The sequence below is a fragment of the Staurois parvus genome, unplaced genomic scaffold, assembly GCF_062004578.1.
Source record: "Staurois parvus isolate SC_StPar_1 unplaced genomic scaffold, SC_StPar_1.0 ptg000795l, whole genome shotgun sequence".
In the NCBI taxonomy this organism is placed as follows: domain Eukaryota; kingdom Metazoa; phylum Chordata; class Amphibia; order Anura; family Ranidae; genus Staurois; species Staurois parvus.
The window spans coordinates 1,554,833-1,573,321 of record NW_028318591.1 but is presented as its reverse complement, the minus strand read 5'-3'; the positions used below and the strand labels follow the sequence as shown (position 1 = coordinate 1,573,321).

The following is an 18,489-nucleotide window of genomic DNA, read 5'->3' as shown; positions in this document are numbered from 1 at the left end:
TTAATGTTTGTTATCTGGGCACTCGGAGCGCTTTTTTCATGATATGGGTTTATCTTTAACATCCCCTTATTATGTCACCCCCACTGTGGTGAATCTACCAATGAGATATTATTGCAGAAAGAAATTCGCTGTCCTACCTCTTTGGTAGGATAGTATCTGTAATAAATTACCACCCCACCTCCCTGGGAACGTGGAGCCATGTTTCAGGCTTAATTGCGCTGTATATACGTCTAGTTAGCTTGGCTGGAGATATCACTGCTGACAGCTCTGTATATCCGTGGTAAAATGGCGCTTCGATGTGCGCGCATGCGCAGTTGTATGGTCTTCTGGAAAATGGCGGCGATCCATTGCGCATGCGCGAACCCCGCGTTTTCTCCATATATTCATTTGGCGTCTGTCACAGAGCTGTCAGCATCCCCTCTGAAGATGTGCCTTAGCACGAAAGGCCTCAGGAGGAACTGACAGCCTGTGACGCCTCTCTACCACCCAGACCACGTGGAGGTCTGGGTGTTTGCTTTCAAAGGGTCAGTAACTTACTTTTTTAATCAATTTTATTTCTGTGTTTTCTGGCTTCTTGCCAGTAATATTACTGACCTGGGTTGTTAACCCTTTCTTCACCAATAAATTTGGATATACTACACTATGGGTACTTCTCCATTTTTTACCCCCCACTGAGGGGTCGGCAGACACAGCTACACATCACCCAGAGGAGGGATACCTGTACCTGGTAGGGACGTGTGCCGTGAGTGATCCATTTCAAACTGAGGAGACCATATTAGCCCAGCAGACCGTTTGAGGACATCTCTCCCTGTGGGATATCGGTACTCGTTTGATGGGATATAAAACAAAACGCGCATTCCCTATGTGCGGTTGGTGAGTGTGCATTCTGGCCATTTCCCGGACCCGATTTCAGCTGTGTTCACTTATTATTTTGCTTGATCCTATGAACATTTATGTGTGTGTCTAGATCGCTTTTCTATCGAACTTTGGAGATTGAACTTTTCCAATTGTCATTTTAGCGCTGCACTTTACTTATTTTATTTATACCAAAGGTGGTTGTGATCATCTTTAGTGCTATTAGCTGCTTACTTGTTTTTTATTAGTAGCGCTCACTTTTTTTCTGTATATTATCTATATATATATATAAATATATATATATATATAAATATAATTTTAAATTATAAAACTAAATATAAAATAATTAAAAAAAAATCTAAAAATACTAGTAATCAATTATTAACAGTAATAATATTAATAATCAATATCGAAAAATATATTATAAAATAGAAAAGATAAAATAACTATATAAAACGTTAATATTAATAATCAATTAACAATAATAATATTCAATAAAAATCAATAAAAAATGTTTATATATATATATATAATAAAAATAAAAAATATATAAAATAATAAAAAAAATATAAAAATACTAGTAATCAATTATTAACAATAAAAATATTAATAATCAATATCTAAAAATATAATATATTATAAAATAATAAAATCTAACTAAAAAATATACAAATATAATAATGATAATAACATTATATTATTATTATTAATAATAATAATAATAATACATTATATAAAAATAAAATGTATAACATAAAATAAATATAAAATTAATTATTAATATTAAGAATAATAATCAATATATAAAAGTATAATTTATAGTATAAAATATAAAATAATAAAATGTATAAATATAATAATAATCATCATCATATAATAATAAAATTTATAGTATAATATATATATATATATATATATATATATATATATATATGCTAAATTAAATACATATATAAAATTATAATATTAATTATTATTATTATTCTAATGAATATATAATGTATAACATGTTGTTTATAGTATGAAATCTAAAATAAATCTAAAATAATGAAAGATTGATAAATATATACAAATATAATATTAATAATCAGTTATTAATATTAGTAATAATAATCAATATCTAACTATAATTTATAGTTTAAAATATCACATAAAAAATAAAACAAATCAATAAATGTATAAAAATATATTATTATTAATAATAATAATCAATTATTTATAATGATAATATCAATAATCAATATACAAAAATATAATATATTTTACAAAATATAAAACAATAAAAAATAAAATACATTTTGAGAAGGGGACATTGAGTATATATATATATAGATAACAACAATATAATATTAATAATACATTATTATTATTATTATTATTACTAATCAATACCAATGATAATTATTTTATCATTGGTATCTCTGTTTCCACCAAGCAAATTCATAATCTGATCGATTGATTGACATACAATGTGAGTATATGGCCAAAACATTTCAGTGCAGCCAATGGATGTACAATAATCGGTAATTTTCCACCCTCACTGACTGACTTAAACAGATCAGAAGAGAAGTCATGGCTGTCCCATAGTTCTCTTATTCAATCATTTTGATCAAATCACACTTCAATTGTATAATAATGTCAAATTGTGTATGGCTGCCCACCATGTGTCAGATCCGTATCAATCAATACAGACATACATAAGTAAAGGTGACAGTCACTGAAGCACCAGATTGTAAGCTCTCCGGACACACAGGTGATGGTTACATACAGTATATATACTTTACAATATGATGCAGACTGTCAGATCCTTATCAATACAGACATAAAAAGAAATACAAATGTCACTCTGTTTTGGTCATTAGATTGCAAGCTCTGCTGACACAAAGGAACCTAAAAATGGGTATACAGTGCCTTGAAAAAGTATTCATACCCCTTTTCCACATTGTGCCATGTTACAGTCAAAAACATCAATGTCTTTTATTGGGATTTTATTTGATAGACCAACACAAAGTGGCACATAATTGTGAATTGGATGGAAAATGATAAATGGTTTTCAAGAATTGTTAAAAATAAATATCTGAAAAGCGTGGCGTGCATTTGTATTCAGCCCCCTTTACTCTGATACCCCTAACTAAAATCTAGTGGAACTAATTGCCTTCAAAAGTCACCTAATTAGTATATAGAGTCCACCTGTGTGTAATTTAACTGGGTGTAAATATACTGCTACACGGCGACACTGGTGCGCAAAATCATGTATATATACGTAATTTTGTATTTCCGGGTAGGGGGCCGTGGATGTCAATCACTGTCTCCTGGCCAGTGATTACCCGCAGGCGCCCGGTGATTACCAACAATCATCGACAGGGACGAAGACTGTTTTGTTTTTAGTCTTCCTACTTGTCAGCTCGGGCACACTACACAATACAGCCATCCCGATCAGTGTGCTTACAGTGAAGCACCCCCCCCCCCGGCCCCCTAGTAAAACACTCCCATCACACAGTTAACCCTTTGATCGCCCCTCACATTAACCCCTTCCTGCCCAGTGTCATTAGTACAGTGTCAGTACTGTTTTTTAGCACTGATCACTGTATTGGTGTCACTGAGGATGTCAGTGACACCAAGTTAGTTCCCCCCCAGTGTCAGAATGCCTGCTGCAGTCCCGCTAAAAGTCGCTGATCGCTGCCATTACTAGTAGGAAAAAAAAAATCCCATTATCTATACTGCCATTTGTAGACGCTATAACTTTCACGTAAACCAATTAATTTACACGTATTGGGATTTTTTTTTAGCAAAGACATGGAGCAGAATACATTTTGGCCTAAATTTATGATGATATTTGATTTTTAAAATTTTTTTACTGGACATGTTTAATAGCAAAAAGTCCAAAATATTGTTTTTTTTTCTCAAAATTGTCGGTCTTCTTTTGTTTATAGAGCAAAAAATTAAAAACGCAGAGGTGATCAAATACCATCGAAAGAAATCTCAATTTGTGGGAAAAAAAGGACGTAAATTTAATTTGGGTGCAGCATCGCATGACCGCATGTTCAATCCATTGTCCAAAAATGGAAAGAGTACGGCACAACTGCAAACCTACCAAGACATGGCCGTCCACCTAAACTGACAGGCCGGGAAAGGAGAACATTCATCAGAGAAGCAGCCAAGAGGTCCATGGGAACTCTGGAGGAGCTGCAGAGATCCACAGCTCAGGTGGGAGAATCTGTCCACAGGACAACTACTGGTTGTGCACTCCACAAATCTGGACTTTATGGAAGAGTGGAAGAAGAAAGCCATTGTGGAAAGAAAGCCATAAGAAGTCCCGTTTGCAGTTTACGAGAAGCCATGTGGAGGACACAGCAAACATGTGGAAGAAGGTGCTCTGGTCAGATGAGACCAGTATAGAACTTTTTTTTATAAATGTGCGGCGGAAAACTAACACCCTGAACACACCATCCCCACTGTGAAACACGGTGGTGGCAGCATCATGTTGTGGGGATGCTTTTTCAGCAGGGACAGGGATGCTGGTCAGAGTTGATGGGAAGATGGATGGAGCCAAATACAGGGCAATCTTAGAAGAAAACCTGAGACCGGGGCGGAGGTTCCCCTTCCAGCAGGACATCGACCCGAAACATCCAGCCAGAGCTACAATGGAATGGTTTAGATCAAAGCATATTCATGTGTTAGAATGGCCTAGTCACAGTCCAGACCTAAATCCAATGGAGAATCTTTTGGCAAGACTTGAAGATTGCTGTTCCCAGATGCTCTCCATCCAATCTGACAGAGCTTGAGCGATTCTGCAAAGAAGAATGAGCAGAAATGTCCCTCTCTAGATGTGCAAAGCTGGTAGAGACATCCCCAAAAAGACTTGCAGCTGGAATTGCAGCGAAAGGGGGTCCTACAAAGTATTGACTTCGGGGGGCCGAATACAAATGCCGCCACACTTTTCACATAGTTATTTGTCAAATTCTGAAAACCATTTATCATTTTCCTTCCACTTTGCAATTATGTGCCACTTTGTGTTTATCACATAAAATTCCAGTAAAATACATTGACACTTTTGGATGTAGCTTGACAAAATGTGGAAAATTTCAAGGGGTATGAATACTTTTTCAAGGCACTGTATGTCTTTTTTAAAGCAGATTAAATTGTATCCTTAGCAGTTGATACGTATATATGTATAGGTACATATGAATATGATATACAATCAGGGGCGGACTGACAACTCATGGGGCCCCCGGGCAATAGGGGATCATGGGGCCCCTGTGTCCTTGCCCAAACTCAAAAAAGCCTATGAAAAAGGTACCAGGGACATCTCATGGGGCCCCCTACTGACCCCAGGCCCTCAGGCAGTGCCCGATTTTTCAAATGGTCAGTCCGCCCCTGTATACAATATAATGCAGACTACGTCACATCCACATCAATCCATATAGACATAGAAATAAATACATACAGTATGTGCATGTGTTCGGGGCATTAGATTGCAAGCTCTGCTGGCACAAAGTCACATAAAAATTGTTCTATGTACTTTATATCTATTGATAAGGATATGACATGGTCTTCATCAGTTTATAGACATAGAAATAAATTCAAATTTAAATATAGTTGAGGCATTAGATTGTAAGCTCCATTGGTGCAGGGATCGAGGTGAATGACTCAATGTACCCAGTGGTGTATTTAGGTCTTGTCCTGCCCTAGGCAACACAAAGATCGGACCTGCTCCCCAATATTGACCAACAACACCGCTGCCCCCCCCCCCCAAGTCACTCACCTTTACAGCTCCGGACATCCCTGGGAACGAGAGTCAGGCTCTGCATACACCATCAAGCAGCCCACTGCCTCTCTCAGCTCCCACCTGGTCCCCATGCCGCAAGTTCTGCCCCCCTGAAAAATGCCGCCCTGGGCAACTGCCTTGTGGTAATTACACCCCTGAATGTACCCCTCCCAATGCAGCCACTCATACACATATTATTGGTTATACTGTATGCAGACCATGTCAGATCCTTATCAATAGATAATGACATATACATAAATGTGACTGTGTCTGCGACATTAGATTGTAAGCTCCATTGACACAAAAATGGTTATATGTACTTGGTGACGATGTCAGATAAACATATCTAATAAACATATTAATAAATACAAATGTGACTGCGTTTCAGGTATTAGATTGTAAGCTCTCTTGACATAAAGACCTATGGAAATGGTTTTATGTACTTTCTAAAATGACCATGCCAGATCCTAATCAATCAATACAGACATGTGTCTGCAGCATTAGATTGTAAGCTCCGTTGGTGCAAGGACCGAGGTGAATGACTCAGTGTACCTTTCCCAAAACCTTAACAGCAGATAAAGATATATACAAAAATGGAACTGTGTCTGCGACATTAGATTGTAAGCTCCTTCGACACAAAGTCACACGTAATGATTATATATACTTTATAACGTGATGCAGACTCTGCCAGGTCCTTATGAACAGATATAGACATAGAAATAAACACAAATGCACATGTGTTTGGGACATTCGATTGTAAGCTCTGTTGAGACAAAGGCACATGGAAATTGCTATATGTATTTTATAAAATGATGCAGACAATGTTGGATCCTTATCAATCGATAAAGAAAAAAATGTGACTGTGTCTGTGGCATTAGATTGTAAGCTCTGCTGGTGCAAGGGCTGAGGTGAATAAATCAGTCTGCCCTTCCCAGATCCCTGTCAATAGATACATGTACCTCAATGTATGCCTCCCAGATCCTTATCAACAGAAAAGGTATATAAGCAAATGCAACTGTGTCTGCAGCATTAGATTGTAAGCTCCATTGACACAAAGGTCATATATACATTATATATACATTATATAATGATGCAGACTCTGCCAGGTCCTTATGAATAGATATAGACATAGAAATAAATACAAATGTGCATGGGTTTGGGGCATTAGATTGTAAGCTCTCTTGACACAAAGGCACATGGAAATTGTAATATGTGCTTTACAAAATGATGCGGGCCATGTCAGATCTTCACCAATCAATACAGACCTATACATAAATGTGACCGTGTCTGGGACATTAGATTGTAAGCTCTGTTGGTGCAGGGACCTAAGTGAATGACTCAATGTACCCTTCCTAAGGCAGAAATGGTTATATGTACTTTATAAAATGATGCAGACCATGCCAGATCCTTATCACTAGATAAAACCATAGACATAAATGTAACTACGACTGGGGCATTAGATTGAAAGCTCCATTGACACAAAGACACATGGATATTGCCATATGTATTTTATATAAACAACATAAAAATATAAATACAAATATCACTCTGGAGTATTAGATTGCAAGCTCTGCCGACACAAAGAAACATGAACATTTTTAGATGTACTTTGCTGTGTACATTTGTTTGTGTGTGTTTCTTTCTGTTTTTGGTTTTTTCCTACCCCTTTCAACATCTCTTCTAACATTCTGCTAAAACTTTGTGAAATAGTACTGCCTGGACCTTGAAGAAGGGAACATTCCCCGAAAGCTTGTCCTCAAAATTGTATGTTAGTGCAAATAAAAAAAAGTATGACGTCAGTACTCAATTGTTTCTGTCACAAATGCACTAATACGGCTACAATCACCTCAAGCTTAGATGTACTTTATATTACAGACCCTGCCAGGTCCTTATCAGCTGATGTAGACTTGGAAATAAATACAAATGTTACTTTGTTTGGGGTGTTAGATTGTGAGCTCCTTTGACACAAAGGCACATGGAAATTGTTAGATGTACTCTGTAAAATGATGCAGACAATGTCAGATCCTTATCAACTGATATAGAAATAAATGTGACTGTGTCTGCGGCATTAGCTTGCAAGCTCCCCTGGTGCAGGGAATGAGGTGAGTGAATCAATATACCCTTCTCAGATTCTTACCAATAGATAAATGTACCTCTTTGTATCTCTTCCCAGGTCCTTATCAATGGAGAAAGAGATATATATATAAATGTAACTGTCTGTGGCATTAGACTGTAAGCTCCACTGACGCTAAGGCACATATATAGATTATATTATATATACTTTATAAAAGGCTCTGCCAGGTCCTTATGAATTGGCATATATATAGAAATAATTACAAATGCATATGTGTTTGGGGTATTAGATTGTAAGCTCTGTTGACACAAAGGCACATGGAAATTGTTATACTGTATATATTCTATAAAATGATGCAGACCATGTCAGAACCTTATAAATCAATACAGACATATACCTAAATGTGACTGTGTCTGGGACATTAGATGGTAAGCTCTGCTGGTGCAGGGTCCTAGGTGAATGACTCAATTGCGTGCTTCCCAGATCCTGATCAGTAGATACAAATATATACATAAATGTGATTGTGTCTGCGGTATTAGATTGTAAGCTCCCCTGGTGCAAGGACTGAGCTTAATAAATCAATGTACCTCTTCCCAGATCCCTATCAATATATACAGTAAATGTACCTAAATGTACTCTTCCCAGATCCCTATCAATATATACAGTAAATGTACCTAAATGTACTCTTCCCAGATCCCTATCAATATATACAGTAAATGTACCTAAATGTACTCTTCCCAGATCCCTATCAATATATACAGTAAATGTACCTAAATGTACTCTTCCCAGATCCCTATCAATACATAAAGATATATACATAAATGTAACAGTGTCTGGGGCATTAGATTGTGAGCTCCACTGACACAAAGTCACACGTATTGGTAATATATACTCTATAAAATGAAGCAGACAATACCAGATCCTTATCATTAGACAGACACAGACATAACTGTGACTGTGCTGGGCATTAGATTGTAAGCTCCTCTGGTGCTAGGACTGAAGTGAATGAATCAATGTACCTCTTCCAAGATCCTCATCTATAGATAAAGATATATACATATATGTAATGGTGACTGGGGCAGTAGAGTGTGAGCTCCATTGACACAAAGGCACAAGTATTGGTTATATATACTTTATAAAATGCTGCAGACTCTGCCAGGTCCTTTTGAATTGATATAGACATAGAAATAAATACAAATGCACATGTGTTTGGGGTATTAGATTGTAAGCTCTGTTGACACAGAGGCACATGGAAATTGTTATACTGTATATATTCTATAAAATGATGCAGACCATGTCAGAACCTTGCCAATCAATACAGACATATACCTAAATGTGACTGTGTCTGGGACATTAGATGGTAAGCTCTGCTGGTGCAGGGCCCTAGGTGAATGACTCAATGCACCTTTTTCAATCCAGAAATGCTTACTGTATTTGTATTTTATAAAATGAAGCAGACCATACCAGATCCTTATCATTAGATAGACATAACTGTGACTGTGCTGGGCATTAGATTGTAAGCTCCTAGGACTGAAGTGAATGAATCAATGTACCTTTTCCAAGATCCTCATCAATAGATAAAGATATATACATAAATGTAATGGTGAATGGGGCATTAGAGTGTGAGCTCCATTGACACAAAGGCACAAGTATTGGTTATATATATTTTATAAAATGATGCAGACCATGTCAGAACCTTGCCAATCAATACAGACATATACCTAAATGTGACTGTGTCTGGGACATTAGATGGTAAGCTCTGCTGGTGCAGGGTCCTAGGTGAATGACTCAATTGCGTGCTTCCCAGATCCTGATCAGTAGATAAAAATATATACATAAATGTGATTTTGTCTGCAGTATTAGATTGTAAGCTCTGCTGGTGCAAGGACTGAGTTGAATAAATCAATGTACCTCTTCCCAGATCCTGATCAGTAGATAAAAATATATACATAAATGTGATTGTGTCTGCGGTATTAGATTGTAAGCTCCCCTGGTGCATGCAAGTGAATGACTCAATGCACCTTTTTCAATGCAGAAATGCTTACTGTATTTGTATTTTATAAAATGATGCAGACCATACTAGATCCTTATCATCAGATAGACATAACTGTGACTGTGCTGGGCATTAGATTGTAAGCTCCCCTGGTGCAAGTGAATGAATCAATGTACCTCTTCCAAGATCCTCATCAATAGATAAAGATTTATACATAAATGTAATGGTGAATGGGGCATTAGAGTGTGAGCTCCATTGACACAAAGGCAAAAGCATTGGTTATATATACTTTATAAAATGAAGCAGACTCTGCCAGGTCCTTTTGAATTAGTATAGACATAGAAATAAATACAAATGCACATCTGTTTGAGGCATTAGATTGTAAGCTCTGTTGATACAAAGGCACATGGAAATTGCTATATGTATTTTATAAAACCATGCAGACCAGGTCATATTCTTATCAATCAATACAGACAGATACCTAAATGTGACTGTGTCTGGTGCATTAGATTGTAAGCTCCCCTGGTGAAGGGACTGAAGTAAATGACTCAATGTGTGCTTCCCAGATCCTTATCAATAAATAAAAATACATATGTAAATGTGACTGCGGTAGCTCCCCTGGTGCAAGGACTGAGGTGAATAAATCAATGTACCTCTTCCCAGATCCCTATCAATACATACAGTAAATGTACCTAAATGTACTCTTCCCAGATCCCTATCAATACATAAAGATATATACATAAATGTAACAGTGTCTGGGGCATCAGAATGTGAGCTCCACTGACACAAAGTCACACGTATTGGTAATATATACTTTATAAAATGATGCAGACAACACCAGATCCTTATCATTAGATAGACATAGACATAACTGTGACTGTGCTGGGCATTAGATTGTAAGCTCCCCTGGTACAAGGACTGAAGTGAATGAATCAACGTACTTCTTCCAAGATCCTCATCTATAGATAAAGATATATATATAAATGTAACAGTGTCTGGGGCAGTAGAGTGTGAGCTCCACTGACACAAAGTCACACGTATTGGTAATATATACTCTATAAAATGATGCAGACTCTGCCAGCTCCTTATGCATCTATACAGTCATAAATACAATAAATACAAATGCACATGTGTTTCAGGCATTAGATTGAAAGCTCCACTGACACAAAGACACACATAATGGTTATATGTACCTTATAAAATGATGCAGACTATGCCAGGTCCTTATAAATAGAGACATAGAAATAAATACAAATGCACATGTGTTTCAGGCACTAGATTGTAAGCTCTGTTGACAGAATGGCACATGGAAAATGTTATATGTATTTTATAAAATGACAAAGAAAAAAAATAGATACTAATGTTACTCTGTTTGGGTATTAGATTGAAAGCTCTACTGACACAAAGGAACATGGGCATTTATTACTCCTAGATTGTAAGCTCCCAGGATCAGGGCTCTCCTATCCCTCTTGTATTGAACTGTATTGTTGCTGTATTGTCTCCTGTTATATTGTAAAGCGCTGAGCAAACTGTTGGAGCTATATAAATCCTGTATAATAATATATAAATCCTGTATAATAATAATAATATAAATCCTGTATAATAATAATAATAATATAAATCCTGTATAATAATAATAATAATATATAAATCCTGTATAATAATAATAATATAAATCCTGTATAATAATAATAATATAAATCCTGTATAATAATAATAATAATATATAAATCCTGTATAATAATAATAATATAAATCCTGTATAATAATAATAATATAAATTCTGTATAATAATAATAATAATAGTATATAAATCCTGTATAATAATAATTATTATATTTACTTTATATTGCAGATCCTTATCAGTTGGTATAGACTTGAAAATAAATAAAAATGCACATGTGTTTGCATTAGATTGTAAGCTCTGTTGACACAAAGGAACACGGGCATTTATTACTCCTAGACTGTAAGCTCCCAGGATCAGGGCCCTCCTTTCCCTCTTGTATTGAACTGTATTGTTGCTGTATTGTCTCCCGTTATATTGAAGTGCTGAGCAAACTGTTGGTGTGATATAAATCCTGTATAATAATAATAATAATAATAATATATAAATCCTGTATAATAATAATATATAAATCCTGTATAATAATAATAATTATATTTACTTTATATTGCAGATCCTTATCAGTTGGTATAGACTTGAAAATAAATACAAATGCACATGTGTTTGCATTAGATTGTAAGCTCTGTTGACACAAAGGCACGTGTAAATTGTTATATGTACTTTATAAAATGATGCAGACAATGTCAGAACCTTAACAATCGATATAGAAATAATGATGACCGTGTCTGCAGCATTAGATTGTAAGTTCTGCTGGTGCATGGACCGAAGAGAATGATTGAATATACCTCTTCCCAGATCCTTATGAGTAGATACAAATGTATACAGAAATGTAACAGTGTCTAGGATATTACATTGTTCATTTGTGAGCTCCATTGACACAAAGACACAAGTACTGGCTATATATACTTTATAAAATGATGCAGAATCTACATAAATACAAATGCACATGTTCAGTGCATTAGATTGTAAGCTCTGCTGACAACAAGGCACATGTAAATTGTTATATGTATGTTATAAAATGATGCAGACCAGGTCAGATCCTTATCAACAGATATAGAAACAAATGGGACTGTGTTTGGGACATTAGATTGTAAGCTCCACTGGCTCAGGGACCAGGTGAATGACTCGATGTACTCCTCTCAATGCAGCCACATTGGCACATGCAAATGGTACCATGTGTTTGGGGCATGTGTTTACATGTGGTCGGGGAATTAGATTGTAAGCTCTGCTGCCTCAGGGACCAGGCGAATGACTCAATGTGCTCCTCTCAATGCAGCCACAATGGCACATGCCAGTGGTACTATGTGTTCAGAGCATGTGCGCACATGTATTCGGGGCATTAGATTGTAAGCTCTGTCGACTCAATGGCACATGTAAATGGCACTAGGCGTTTGGGGCATGTGTGGGCATGTGTTCGGGGCATTAGATTGTAAGCTCTGTTGACTCAACGGCACAAGCAAGTGGCACTAGGTGCTTGGGGCATGTGTGCACATGTGTTCAGGGCATTAGATTGTAAGCTCTGTTGACACAAAGGCACATTTAAATTGTTATATGTACTTTATAAAATGATGCAGACCAGGTCAGATCCTTATTAATTGATATATAGAAATAAATGTGACTGTGTCTGTAGCATTAGATTGTAATCTCCGCTGGCACAGGGACCAGGCGAATGAATCAATGTACTCCTCTCAATGCCACATGCTAATGGTACTATGTGTTCAGGGCATGTGTGCACATGTGTTTGGGACATTAGATTGTAAGCTTTGTTGACACAAAGGCACGTTTAAATTGTTATATGTACTTTATAAAATGATGCAGATCCTTATCAATTGATACAGAAATAAATGTAATTGTGTCTGCAGCATTAGATTGTAAGCTTCAGTGGCACAGGGACCAGGTGAATGACTCAGTGTACTCTTCTCAGTGCAGCCACAATGCAACATGCAAATGGCACTAGGAGTTCGGGGCATTAGATTGTAAGCTCTGTTGACACAAAGGCACGTTTAAATTGTTATATATACTTTATGAAATGATGCAGATCATTATCAATCGATACAGAAATAAATGCAATTGTGTCTGCAGCATTAGATTGTAAGCTTCACTGACACAGGGACCAGGTGAATGACTCAATGTACTCTTCTCAATGCAGCCACATGCAAATAGCACTAGGTGTTCGGGTCATGTGCGCACATTTGTTCGGGGTATTAGATTGTAAGCTCTGTTGACTCAATGGCACATGTAAATGGCACTAGGTGTTCGGGGCATGTGTTCACGTGTTTGGGGCATTAGATTGTAAGCTCCGCTGGCGCAGGGACCAAACGAATGACTCAATGTACTCTTCTCAATGCAGTCACATACAAATAGCACTAGGTGTACGGGGCATGTGTGCACATGTGTTCGGGGCATTAGATTGTAAGCTCTGTTGACTCAATGGCACATGTAAATGGCACTAGGTGTTCGGGGCATGTGTGCACATGTGTTCGGGGCATTAGATTGTAAGTTCTGTTGACACAAAGGCACATTTAAATTGTTATGTGTACTTTATAAAATGATTCACACCAGGTCAGATCCTTATCAATCGATATAGAAATAAATGGGACTGTATTTGGGGCACTAGATTGTAAACTCCCCTGGTGCAGGGACCAAGCGAATGACTCGATGTACTCCTCTCAATGCAGCCACATACAAATAGCACTAGGTGTTCGGGCATGTGTGCACATGTGTTCGGGGCATTAGATTGTAAGCTCTGTTGACTCAATGGCACATGTAAATGGCACTAGGTGTTTGGGGCATTAGATTGTAAGCTCTGCTGGCGCAGGGACCAAACAAATGACTCAATGTACTCTTCTCAATGCAGTCACATACATATTAGACTAGGTGTTCGGGGCATGTGTGCACATGTGTTCAGGGCATTAGATTGTAAGCTCTGTTGACTCAATGGCACATGTAAATGGCACTAGGTGTTTGGGGCATGTGCGCACATGTGTTTGGGGCATTAGATTGTAAGCTCCGCTGGCGCAGGGACCAAATGAATGACTCAATGTACTCTTCTCAATGCAGTCACATACAAATAGGACTAGGTGTCCGGGGCATGTGCGCACGTGCTCGGGGCATTAGATTGTAAGCTCTGTTGACTCAATGGCACATGTAAATGGCACTAGGTGTTTGGGGCATGTGCGCACATGTGTTTGGGGCATTAGATTGTAAGCTCCGCTGGCGCAGGGACCAAACGAATGACTCAATGTACTCTTCTCAATGCAGTCACATACATATAAGACTAGGTGTTCGGGGCATGTGTGCACATGTGTTCGGGGCATTAGATTGTAAGCTCTGTTGACTCAATGGCACATGTAAATGGCACTAGGTGTACGGGGCATGTGCACACATGTGTTCGGGGCATTAGATTGTAAGCTCCGCTGGCGCAGGGACCAAACGAATGACTCAATGTACTCTTCTCAATGCAGTCACATACATATAAGACTAGGTGTTCGGGGCATGTGTGCACATGTGTTCGGGGCATTAAATTGTAAGCTCTGCTGACTCAATGGCACATGTAAATGGAACTAGGTGTACGGGCATGTGTGCACACGTGTTCGGGGCATTAGATTGTAAGCTCTGTTGACTCAATGGCACATACAAATAGGACTAGGTGTACGGGCATGTGTGCAAACATGTTCGGGGCATTAGATTGTCAGCTCTGTTGACTCAATGGCACATGTAAATGGCACTAGGTGTTCGGGACATGTGCGCACATGTATTCGGGGCATTAGATTGTAAGCTCTGTTGACTCAATGACACATGTAAATGGCACTAGGTGTACGGGGCATGTGCGCACATGTGTTCGGGGCATTAGATTGTAAGCTCTGTTGACTCAATGACACATGTAAATGGCACTAGGTGTTCGGGGCATGTGCGCACATGTATTCGGTGCATTAGATTGTAAGCTCTGTTGACTCAATGGCACATGTAAATGGAACTAGGTGTCCGGGGCATGTGCGCACATGTGTTCGGGGCATTAGATTGTCAGCTCTGTTGACTCAATGACACATGTAAATGGCACTAGGTGTACGGGGCATGTGCGCACATGTGTTCGGGGCATTAGATTGTAAGCTCTGTTGACTCAATGACACATGTAAATGGCACTAGGTGTACGGGGCAGGTGCGCACATGTGTTCGGGGCATTAGATTGTAAGCTCTGTTGACTCAATGACACATGTAAATGGCACTAGGTGTCCGGGGCATGTGCGCACATGTATTCGGGGCATTAGATTGTAAGCTCTGTTGACTCAATGACACATGTAAATGGCACTAGGTGTACGGGGCATGTGCGCACATGTGTTCGGGGCATTAGATTGTAAGCTCTGTTGACTCAATGACACATGTAAATGGCACTAGGTGTACGGGGCATGTGCGCACATGTGTTCGGGGCATTAGATTGTAAGCTCTGTTGACTCAATGACACATGTAAATGGCACTAGGTGTACGGGGCAGGTGCGCACATGTGTTCGGGGCATTAGATTGTAAGCTCTGTTGACTCAATGACACATGTAAATGGCACTAGGTGTACGGGGCAGGTGCGCACAATGGCACACGTAATTGGTACTTTGCACTTTATAAGACGATGCAGACCAGGTCAGATCCCTATCAATCGATAGAGAAATAAATGAGACTGTGTCTGCAGCATTAGATTGTAAGCTCTCCTGTCAAGAGGAGAATGACTCAATGTACCCTTCCCAATGCTGTAGCCTATCCCGTGCTATATAACCGGAGTCAATCTGCTGCATACATGTGAAATGTAACGCTGTGGGCACTTCCAGTAAAACCAGCGGCATTCCATCATACACAAACGATCCGGCTCACAAGCAAAGCAGATGTCAGGGCTGCCGTTGTGGATCTTTGCACAGCAGCATCCTAGCACCAAGGATGTACCTAGTAGTGGAAGAACATGCAACATATGAAAGGCATACGATAACAAATAAAAAAAAATCGCAGCATTGCATTGCCTTGGAGTGGCCTGTCCTGCAGAGCTTGCAATCTACACCTTCCAACTGGATCTCTAGGGGTAGCATGAAGCATGCGATCCTACCTAGCTGACGGGGGCTGGTTCATTTTCTCTCCAGCGTTCGGAGACACAGGACAGATGGTGGGGAAAAAAATAAATTTCTTCTGCCGCTGAGAGCTGTGGGATTCAACGGCGACCGGCTCTGGCTAGCCCTTTACACAAGCAGCGACCGCATAGCATGGTCCCCGAAGTCACTCCATTCCCTCAGTCCCTTTTTTTTCCGGTGCAGCTGAGCCCGAGCGACGTACGGTGACACTTCTTAAGGAGTCCTCCCGAATCTTCTCACGCTTTGCCGAGGACAGCCAGCCCCAGTCGCTGCGCCACCTTAAACCGTGAAAGAGCTCGGAGGAGAGAAGGAGAGGAAACGTTGCTTAGCCTCCCCAGATTGTTTCATGTCTGAGGAGAACAATGCACATCCTTGCATTTAAATCTGAGTGGCGGGGAGGGTTGGGGTGAGCTGGGCTCTGATTGGATGCAGGTTAGGCAGGCAGCGACAGGGAGAAATGGGTACCAGGGGCTGTCGGGAGTCTAACGAGGAAAAAGTGGCGGATTTCTGATTTTTTTCTTTCCCTTTTTTTTTTGCAGAACTGCAGATTGAAGGATACATCAAAGTCTGGCTGAATGAAAGGCGGTCATATCTGCTGTGTGAGGAGCTGAGAGAATGTCAGGAAGAGGGGCTGAGGAAGCTGGAGCAGACGCATGGAGTGTGTGCTGTGTGCAATATGGAAACCGGGGGGGGGGGGGGGATAACCTGCAATATGACTGGGGGGAGTCACACAGGATCTGATGTAGGGAGGGGAAGAGGGGAAAATATGGGGTGTACAGTGAGGTCCATCTGGGGTGCGTCATGGGGGGACAGCGAGGTAAGTGTGGGGTGTACAGTGAGATGACAGGTAAGTGTGGGGTGTACAGTGAGGAGACAGTTAGATAATTGTGGGGTGTACAGTGAAGTGAATGTGGGGTGTACAGTGAGAGGACAGAGAGGTAAGTGTGGAGGGTACAGTGAGGAAATTGTGGAGTGTAGAGTGAGGGCACAGTGAGGTAAATGTGGGGTGTACAATGAAGGGATGGTGAGGTAAATGTGGGGTGCAGTGAGGTAAATGTGGGGTGCAGAGTGAGGGAACAGTGAGATAAATGTGGGGTGTACAATGAGGGGACAGTGAGGAAAATGTGGGGTGCAGAGTGAGGGGACAGTGAGGTAAATGTGGGGTGTAGAGTGAGGGGATAGTGAGGTAATTGTGGGGTGAAGAGTGAGGGGATAGTGAGATAAATGTGGGGTGCAGAGTGAGCGGACAGTGAGATAAATGTGGGGTGTACAATGAGGGAACAGTGAGGTAATTATGGGGTGTAAAATGAGGGGATGGAGAAGTAAATGTGGGGTGCACAGTAGGGTGACAAAAATGATGTAAAGTAAATCTTGCAGTATTGGTGGGGTGGGATAATCTGAGGTGTGCAGTATTGGTGTGTGTGTGGGGGGGTAATCTGGGGTGTGCAGTATTGGTGGGGGGGAGATAATCTGGGGTGTGCAGTATTGGTGGGGGGGAGATAATCTGGGGTGTGCAGTATTGGTGGGGGGGGGAGATAATCTGGGAGGAGTATTGGTGGGGGGGGGGGAGATAATCTGGGGTGTGCAGTATTGGTGGGGGGGAGATACTCTGGGGTGTGCAGTATTGGTGTGGGGGGGGGGATAATCTGGGGTGTGTAGTATTGGTGTGTGTGTGGGGGGGTTACCTAGGGCGTGCAGTATTGGTGTGGGGGGGGGGGATAATCTGGGGTGTGCAGTATTGGTGTGTGTGTGGGGGGGTTACCTAGGGCGTACAGTATTGGTGTGGGGGGGGGGGATAATCTGGGGTGTGCAATATTGGTTGTGTGTGTGGGTGGGTTACCTGGGGTGTGCAGTATTGTTGTGGGGTTGGAGATAATCTGGGGTGTGCAGTATTGGTGGTGGGGGAGATAATCTGGGGTGTGCAGTATTGGTGGTGGGGGAGATAATCTGGGGTGTGCAGTATTGGTGTGTGTGTGTGTGTGTGTGTGTGTGGGGGGGTAATCAGAGGTGTGCAGTACTGGTGAGGGGGGGGGGGATAATCTGGGGTGTGCAGTATTGGTGTGTGTG

The 18,489-nt window shown here is 39.9% G+C and overlaps 1 protein-coding gene across 1 annotated transcript in view; it reads right to left on the bottom strand.

Moving 5' to 3' along the window:
• Nucleotides 1-16,937, bottom strand: part of LOC149444262 (galactosylgalactosylxylosylprotein 3-beta-glucuronosyltransferase 1-like) — a 294,915-nt gene extending 277,978 nt beyond the window's left edge. The window contains exon 1 of the mRNA XM_089654742.1: nucleotides 16,401-16,937. The gene's annotated coding sequence lies outside the window, so the exon portion shown is untranslated. The remainder of the gene's footprint in view (nucleotides 1-16,400) is intronic.
• Nucleotides 16,938-18,489: the final 1,552 nt, after the last annotated feature.